The following is an 8,240-nucleotide window of genomic DNA, read 5'->3' as shown; positions in this document are numbered from 1 at the left end:
CGAGGCCCTGACACCGGCTGGTCCCTCTGCTGGAATGGCCCTTCCCTGCGAGAACTTCAGGGCTCATCATTCCAGTCACTGTTCAGTGCCTACTCCCAGAGCAGCTTGTCTTGGCTACTCTATCCGACAAACCAGGCTCGTCACTCTTACCCCCTTTCCTGCTTTATTTTTCTCCACATTCGTCATTATATATCTCTGTTTATTAACCACGTCAGCCATTTATTTTCTGGATTGTCTGTTGGTTCTTAGCATCATTCTTACCCTCTTCTGTTTTCTCACCAATACCCCAGTGGCTGGCACCTGGGATCTTTATTCCTCTGAATCCCATGCCAACAGCATCCATGCCAGGCTCTGCCACTAAGAATCACTGAGGTTCAGAAGGCAAGAGAGATATGGAAGCCATCATTTCTTCTCAGCAATGGCAGGGAGACTCACGGGTTTTGGCACACATGAGGTTTTACAGCAGCAATTGATCTACTGCCCATGGATCACCAAAAGCTGATAATCAAGTGCAATTTCTTGCCATTCCTGACCTGGTCAGCAGTAGCAACTTCTTTTTTTTTCAATTCTTTTAAAATATGGAATGCTTCACGAATTTGCATGTCATCCTTGTGCAGGGGCCATGCTAATCTTCTCTGTATCATTCCAATTTTAGTCTATGTGCTGCCGAAGTGAGCACAGTAGCAACTTTTTGAATCCATGAAACTTAGTGACAAAACAGGGAACTAGTATGAGACTTTCCTGGCTCTTCTTGACCTAAGCATTTTGTAACACCCAATCCTTGCATTCAATTCCTTGAATATCTAGAGTGGTTTTGCTTTCTTTGCAGACTGCTGACTGATACACTCCCTCACTAAAATGTGACATCTTTGAGGCATGCCACTTTAGCTTGTTCACTGTCATACCCCACTGTCTAGAATCATGCCAGGTATAGAAGGAAGGCACCTCCCAACCAATGAATGGCAGTGGACTAGTTAGCCTCTCTTATGGACTGAATTGCATCCCCCCAAAATATATTTTGAAGTCCTAATACCCCAGTACCTCAAAATGTGACCTTATTTGGAAATGGGTCATTACAGATGGAATTAGACAAGTTAAAAATGAAGTCAACCTAGAGCTGGCTGGGCTCTTAATCCAATATGACTGGAGTCCCTATAAGAAGCGGAGAGGAGTTGTGGACACAGCTGGCTTCTACTGAGTTCAGGCAAAGGCAGGCACTGTCCAAACATTAAAGAGTAGGAGGCATTTCTTCCCATTTCCTCCTCCATTTCAATGTTTACTGTTGATGTTCTGTGGGCTCTGTCAGTTACAGGATTTCATAGGTTTTCATTTCAGGGGAATTTTCTTCTATTACTTTTCTTACCATTTTTTTCGCTACCATTCTCTCTGGTCACTCTTTCTTAAACTCCTAGTAAACAATATTGCATAGGCTGCTCTTTCTTTTATTTCTCTTCTTCTTCTTTCAAAATTTCCATCTTTCTGTTTTTAATTTTCTCTTCCGGGAAAAGCCCATGACTCTGTCTTCCAAATTACATGTTCCCTTTTTAGTCATGCCAATGTCGCTAGCAATTCTAATGAGTATTTAAGACGGTCAGTTATTTTATAATTGTAAATTTTTGCTGTTTTCTGATGGAATTTTTTATTAAAGCTGTGTGCTTATTTGGGGGAGTATAGTATTTTCAAAATTTCGTGCGAGTATCAACTAGATTTTTTTTTTGAAAACTTCTTCATCGTTTCATGTAGATGTACATTCACCCATAACTGTGATCCCTATGGAGCTATCGCTGTGCTGGTTTACTGTGGGGCCTTCTTTCACACTGTTGGTGATTCTTGACTGGCCGTTCCTCGCTGTAAACAATGGTATAGATTGATAGATGTCTGTATTGTGGGAAGGTTCCCTCAGGAAACAGAGGGTCACTGCTCCCTGATATTTCTCTCCCACACCCCACCCCGGGAGGGAGGAGGAGGGCTACCTGGTTTGTGCCTTGATTCAAACCGTTTCTCTACTGCATGAGTGGGACAGGGCAAAGCAGCCTCCCCTGCAGGATACACAGTTGGAGGGCAGAAAGGAGGCTGAAGAGGCCTCTCAACCAAGAAAATAGAAAGCAAGTCTCCCTGCAGCTGGGTTATCAAGGGTATTTAACCTCCACAGAGCTCCTCTCTCTCCTCCATGTTCCCAGTGGTGATGAGGAGAGCCCAGCAACCTCTTTTCTCTAGGGCCTTAGTGACCATACCAGGGACCCCCCACCAGATCTCCCAGTTAACAAAGAAGACTGGTCCCCAGAGTTGTAGCTCCTCAGTAGCCCTCCAGTTTCTCCACCAGTCCCCCTGTCTTCTCCTCCCCAGCCCCTCTGCAGCACTGTACTTTCCCATTTACCCTCTTCTCCTCACCTGCCTGGCTCATCTGAGGGTTGTTCACTCCTGCTTTTTCCATTGGTCCACCACCATTTGTCTTATCCTCCAGCTATCCTTCCAAATGTATGATCTGATGCTGACATCCAAGCCTCTTTCCAGAGCTGCCACAAATTTATTATAAGTCTTACAATATTTCTGACACAACAATCTAATTTTTGAACACAGAAGAGGTCAATAGGTGGGCGACATTTGCCCTCTAGACAAAGAAGTATCAGATAGAATTTTGCCTAGTGTGCTCTTTCATAGAGGAGAGAAAATAAATTATCCTGCCCCCACCCCGTAAACCTACAGAGCCATTCTAAACATGCCCCATAGCCATTGAAATATTTCGTTTCTTTTCTTATCCTTTTTGTTTTCTCCAATATGGCAAGTTCAAGATCTTCTAAAACACTTTAATTCCTGAAGTTCTTTTTGCTAGGAAGAAACAGTCATCTGTTTAAGATGAATAATGTGCACCATCTGATGATATTTTTCTATCAATCTTTAACAAAGCATGAAATTTAATCTCCTCAGTGTGATAAACCTACAGAATTGATGAGCTCTGACCATGGGGTCACATAACAAGGTTTTTGCCTCTACAAGACATTATTCTGGGTGGAAGGTTTCATGTTAATTTCTGAAGTGTTTGAGTTAATGATATTTCATTAAGAAATTCTTAACAAATGCACAGTGTTTAACGGAGGGGTTTAATGGGAACTTAATGGATTCATTCTACTATGTTGCTCATTTTCAAAATGTCTTTTAATTAGCTATTACTATTAATGGACCTATCATGCACGTTTCGAGTCCATCCAATTATTCAGAATTTAATCATTAAAGTTTATCAAATCAGATAAAGATAGGGAAGATGGAAATAGATATATATTTAGATAAGCACCCTCTGATGTAAGACTGATGTTACAAATAAACAGCTGAGATCTAACAAGGAGGGACATTTCTCAAATATATTTGTAAGTGAAAAACTGATCATTCATACAAATTTTGCTTTTTTATGTACGAGAGTGCAGGTATTCGTTCATTCCCATATTCATAAAACATTTGTTTAGTTTGAAGAACGTGTGAGACACCATGGTAAAAAATTAAACCAGAAGGATTTCAGAATCCAATAAAAGCAGAGATAGACAATGAAACCAACAACTTCAGTAGAATATGGTGTGTGCTAAAATAGAGGTAAGTACAGGGTGCCAAGGAGCACAGAAGAAAGGAAACTCATTCAGCTTGAATGGGAAGGGAGGAATAGGTGACATTTATGCTGAGTCTTAAAAGTTGTCTTAATGCCCCAGCATAGAGCACTGTGTGTTTCTGGAGGTTATGGTGCATGATAGGGTATCACGAGATCTTGAGTTAAGGTGGTGGCTATAAGGATGAAGAGAAGAAGATGGATTCAGGAGCTATTTCAGAGGTAGCTTGACATGCCTTGGTGGCTGATCATATGCAGGACGTGCCAACGAAGTCTAGGGCATTTACCAGATTTCTGATTTGGGTGACTGCATATACTGGGGCCATGCACCAAATAGGAAATAAAGGAGTAAGAGTGGGTCTGTGGGAGGGGTGGCAGGGAATGTGATGAGTACCATCTTGGACTTGCTTTTCAGAGATGCTTTAGGAAAACCAAATGTCCCAGGCAGCTGGATATTTGACACTGGGGAAAGAGATCTGAACTGAAAACATACAGTTTAAGATCATTATTATATTACGTAAGGATATCCCCTAACTATATGACCTTGAAACTAAATTGTCAGGATACATATGAATTTGTTTTGGTTGTTGGACAATGTCATTCAGAAATAAAGACAGCTAAAGAGATGCCAACCCACTCCAGTACAGGTGTTAGGGGGTTGCCAATAGAAGCCTGACTCGCACAGCACTGGATGGAACCATGTTCACGCACATAGAGAAGAGATAGAGAAAAGTCAGTTTCACCAGTGGGCACTGGTTTCCCTATAGCCAGAGGGTTGCACTCCATGGCCAACGCAGGGAGATGTTCCATACACAGCCACCCTCTCTCATTTGTGCGTGTTACTGTGGAGGAACCCTGTTCCCCCCACCAGGAACAGATACCCACCACTGGGGTATGAGCCAGATGCCATAAAACATGCCCATCAGAATCAAACTGTCTCTGTAAACAGGGAATGTTTACTTATGCTTGGGACGAGAGGGGGAAGCATGTACTGGCAGTCCCCTTTTCTACTACGGATTGTGTTTTGTCTTGCCCGGCTGACACATGTGGCCCTGAGCATAGGATATATTTGTGAGTCCCAGGGAAAGGCAGCAGGCTGCTCAGACTGTCCCCCACCACATATTAAAAGCGGACTACTTTCAAAATTAGTCTCCAGTATCATCAGCTGCCATAAACTATGCAATCTTTATGTGTAACTGTAGCTTGATTAGCAGGACACACCCTTAAATTAGGAACTCAGGGATTCTGCCAAGGAGTAGGCATTCCTGGAATATGGGTATATGAGAAGACTTGCTTGGGGGGTTGGGGGGCATGAATGGAGGGGAACTAGCCCTTAAAAAAGGGTTACCTGGTAACCAGAAAATTAGGGGTTAAAAAGCAAATGCTATACACACATGTTCATAGGGGCATTATTCATAATAGCCAAAAAGTGGAAACAACCAAATGTTTATCACTGGATGAACAGATAAATAAAATGAGTTATATCAATACAATGGACTATTGTTCAGCCATGAAAATAAATGATGTACTTAAAACATTATGCTAAATGAAAGAAGCCAATCACAAAAGACCACATGTTGTTTGATCCATTTGTGAAGGGAATGTCCAGAACAGGCAAATATACAGAGATAGAAAATAGATCAGTGATTGCCTAAGGCTAGCAATCAGAGGGGGTGGCTGAGAAGGGTGGGGGGCGTGGGATTGGGCTTGGGGTAAAATAGAGGGCAAGTGCTAAGAGGCATAGGGTTTCTTTTGGGGATGATGAACTGCTCTAAAATTGATTGTGGAGATGGTTGCATGACTTTATGGATGTACTAAAAGCCACTGAACACTATGCATTAAATTGTATGGTGAGAGGGGGCCAAGATGGCGGCTTAGTAAGATACGCGCGTCTTAGTTCCTCCTCCAGAGCAACTACTAGGTGAACAGAAACAGTGCAGAACAGTTCCCGGGGCCACGGCAGGGAATGGACACACAGCGTACCCGAGTCTGGACTGGCTAGACTGACTGCGAGACTCTGCTGCAGTGAGATACCCGAGTGGCACGCGATTCCCCGAGCAGCGGCAGCTGTGGTGGCTAGAGCACCTCCCTCCCTCCTTCCCGGGCCGGCTGAGAGTCTCGGAGAGGCAAGTTTCCCAAGCTGCGGTGGCCGGCGCCCCTCTTTTGCGGGCGGCTTCCTGGACCGGCTACGAGTCTTGGATCAGAGGGCTACCCAAGCCGAGGTGGCCGGCAACTGGCGCCCCTCCCCCACGGGCAGCTTCCTGGTCCGGTGGCGAGTTCCCCAGGCCGCAGCGGCCGGCGACCGGCACCCCTCCAGGGAGAGGAGGGAATTTCCGACAGTGGCAGGGACTGGGTCCAACCAAACACCAATAGGGGCATTAATAATAGGAGCCACAGGGTCACCTCAAGCCGCGGCGGGTGACACTCCCACCACGCGAGGCCCCCAGGATCAACTGAGAGAATTAGATCGGAAATCCCCAGGCCGCGGAGAACGGTGACCGGGGGGATCCCTTCCAAACACGTGAGACAAACGTGTGCCACGAGCGCCACCTACTGGGCAGGATAAGAAAAACAGAACCCAGAGATTTCACAGAAAAATCTTACAACCTGTTGTGTCCGACACCCAGGGAAATCTGACTAAATGCCCAGACGCCAGCAGAAGATAATGGTCCACGCTCAGAAGACTGAAAATATGGCCCAGTCAAAGGAACAAACCAATAATACACATGAGATACAGGAGCTGAGACAACTAATGCTGAATATACGAACAAAAATAGAAAACCTCTTCAAAAACGAAATCGATAAATTGAGGGAGGACATGAAGAACACATGGGCTGAACAAAAAGAAGAAAATAGAAAAACTGAAAAAACAAATCACAGAACTTATGGAAGTGAAGGATAAAGCAGAAAAGATGGAAAAAACAATGGATACCTACAATGGTAGATTTAAAGAGACAGAACATAGAATTAGTGATTTGGAGGCTGGAACATCTGAATTCCAAAAAGAAACAGAAACTATCGGGAAAAGAATGGAAAAATTTGAACAGGGTATCAGGGAACTCAAGGACAATATGAACCTCACAAATATACGTGTTGTGGGTGTCCCAGAAGGAGAAGAGAAGGGAAAAGGAGGAGAAAAACTAATGGAAGAAATTATCACTGAAAATTTCCCAACTCTTATGAAAGACCTAAAATTACAGATCCAAGAAGTGCAGCGCACCCCAAAGAGAATAGACCCAAATAGGCGTTCTTCAAGACACTTACTTAGTTAGAATGTCAGAGGTCAAAGAGAAAGAGAGGATCTTGAAAGCAGCCAGAGAAAAACAATCCATCACATACAAGGGAAACCCAATAAGACTATGTGTACATTTCTCAGCAGAAACCACATAAGCTAGAAGACAGTGGGATGATATATTTAAATTACTAAAAGAGAAAAACTGCCAACCAAGACTTCTATATCCAGCAAAATTGTCCTTCAAAAATGAGGGAGAAATTAAAACATTCTCAGACAAAAAATCACTGAGAGAATTTGTGACCAAGAGACCAGCTCTGCAAGAAATACTAAAGGGAGCACTAGAGTCAGATACAAAAAGACAGAAGAGAGAGGTATGGAGAAGAGTGTAGAAAGAAGGAAAATCAGATATGATATATATAATACAAAAGGCAAAATGGTAGAGGAAAATATTATCCAAACAGTAATAACACTAAATGTTAATGGACTGAATTCCCCAATCAAAAGACATAGAGGGCAGAATGGATTAAAAAACAGGATCCTTCTATATGCTGTCTACAGGAAACACATCTTAGACCCAAAGATAAACATAGGTTGAAAGTGAAAGGTTGGGAAAAGATATTTCATGCAAATAACAACCAGAAAAGAGCAGGAGTGGCTATACTAATATCCAACAAATTAGACTTCAAATGTAAAACAGTTAAAAGAGACAAAGAAGGACACTGTATACTAATAAAAGGAACAATTAAACAAGAAGACATAACAATCATAAATATTTACGCACCGAACCAGAATGCCCCAAAATATGTGAGGAATACACTGCAAACACTGAAAAGGGAAATAGACTCATATACCATAATAGCTGGAGACTTCAATTCCCCACTCTCATCAATGGACAGAACATCTAGACAGAGGATCAATAAAGAAATAGAGAATCTGAATATTACTATAAATGAGCTAGACTTAACAGACATTTATAGGACATTACATCCCAAACAGCAGGATACACCTTTTTCTCAAGTGCTCATGGATCATTCTCAAAGACAGACAATATGCTGGGTCACAAAGCAAGTTTTAAGAAATTTAAAAAGATTGAAATCATACACAACACTTTCTCGGATCATAAAGGAATGAAGTTGGAAATCAATAATAGGCCGAGTGCCAGAAAATTCACAAATACATGGAGGCTCAACAACACACTCTTAAACAATGAGTGGGTCAAAGAAGAAATTGCAAGAGAAATTAGCAAATACCTCGAGGCGAATGAAAATGAAAACACAACACATCAAAACTTATGGGACGCAGCAAAGGCAGTGCTAAGAGGGAAATTTATTTCCCTAAATGCCTATATCAGAAAAGAAGAAAAGGCAAAAATTCAGGAATTAACTGTCCACTTGGAAGAACTGGAGAAAG

At 42.5% G+C, this 8,240-nt stretch overlaps 1 non-coding gene across 1 annotated transcript; it reads right to left on the bottom strand.

Annotated features, from left to right (window-relative positions):
• Positions 1 to 572: 572 nt before the first annotated feature.
• On the bottom strand, positions 573 to 679 carry LOC143672212 (U6 spliceosomal RNA). Its single transcript, XR_013169681.1, has one exon. It is a non-coding gene; the product is annotated as a U6 spliceosomal RNA (small nuclear RNA).
• Positions 680 to 8,240: the final 7,561 nt, after the last annotated feature.

This window comes from Tamandua tetradactyla, chromosome X, assembly GCF_023851605.1.
Source record: "Tamandua tetradactyla isolate mTamTet1 chromosome X, mTamTet1.pri, whole genome shotgun sequence".
Taxonomy (NCBI): domain Eukaryota; kingdom Metazoa; phylum Chordata; class Mammalia; order Pilosa; family Myrmecophagidae; genus Tamandua; species Tamandua tetradactyla.
This window is presented reverse-complemented; position numbering and strand designations above follow the sequence as displayed.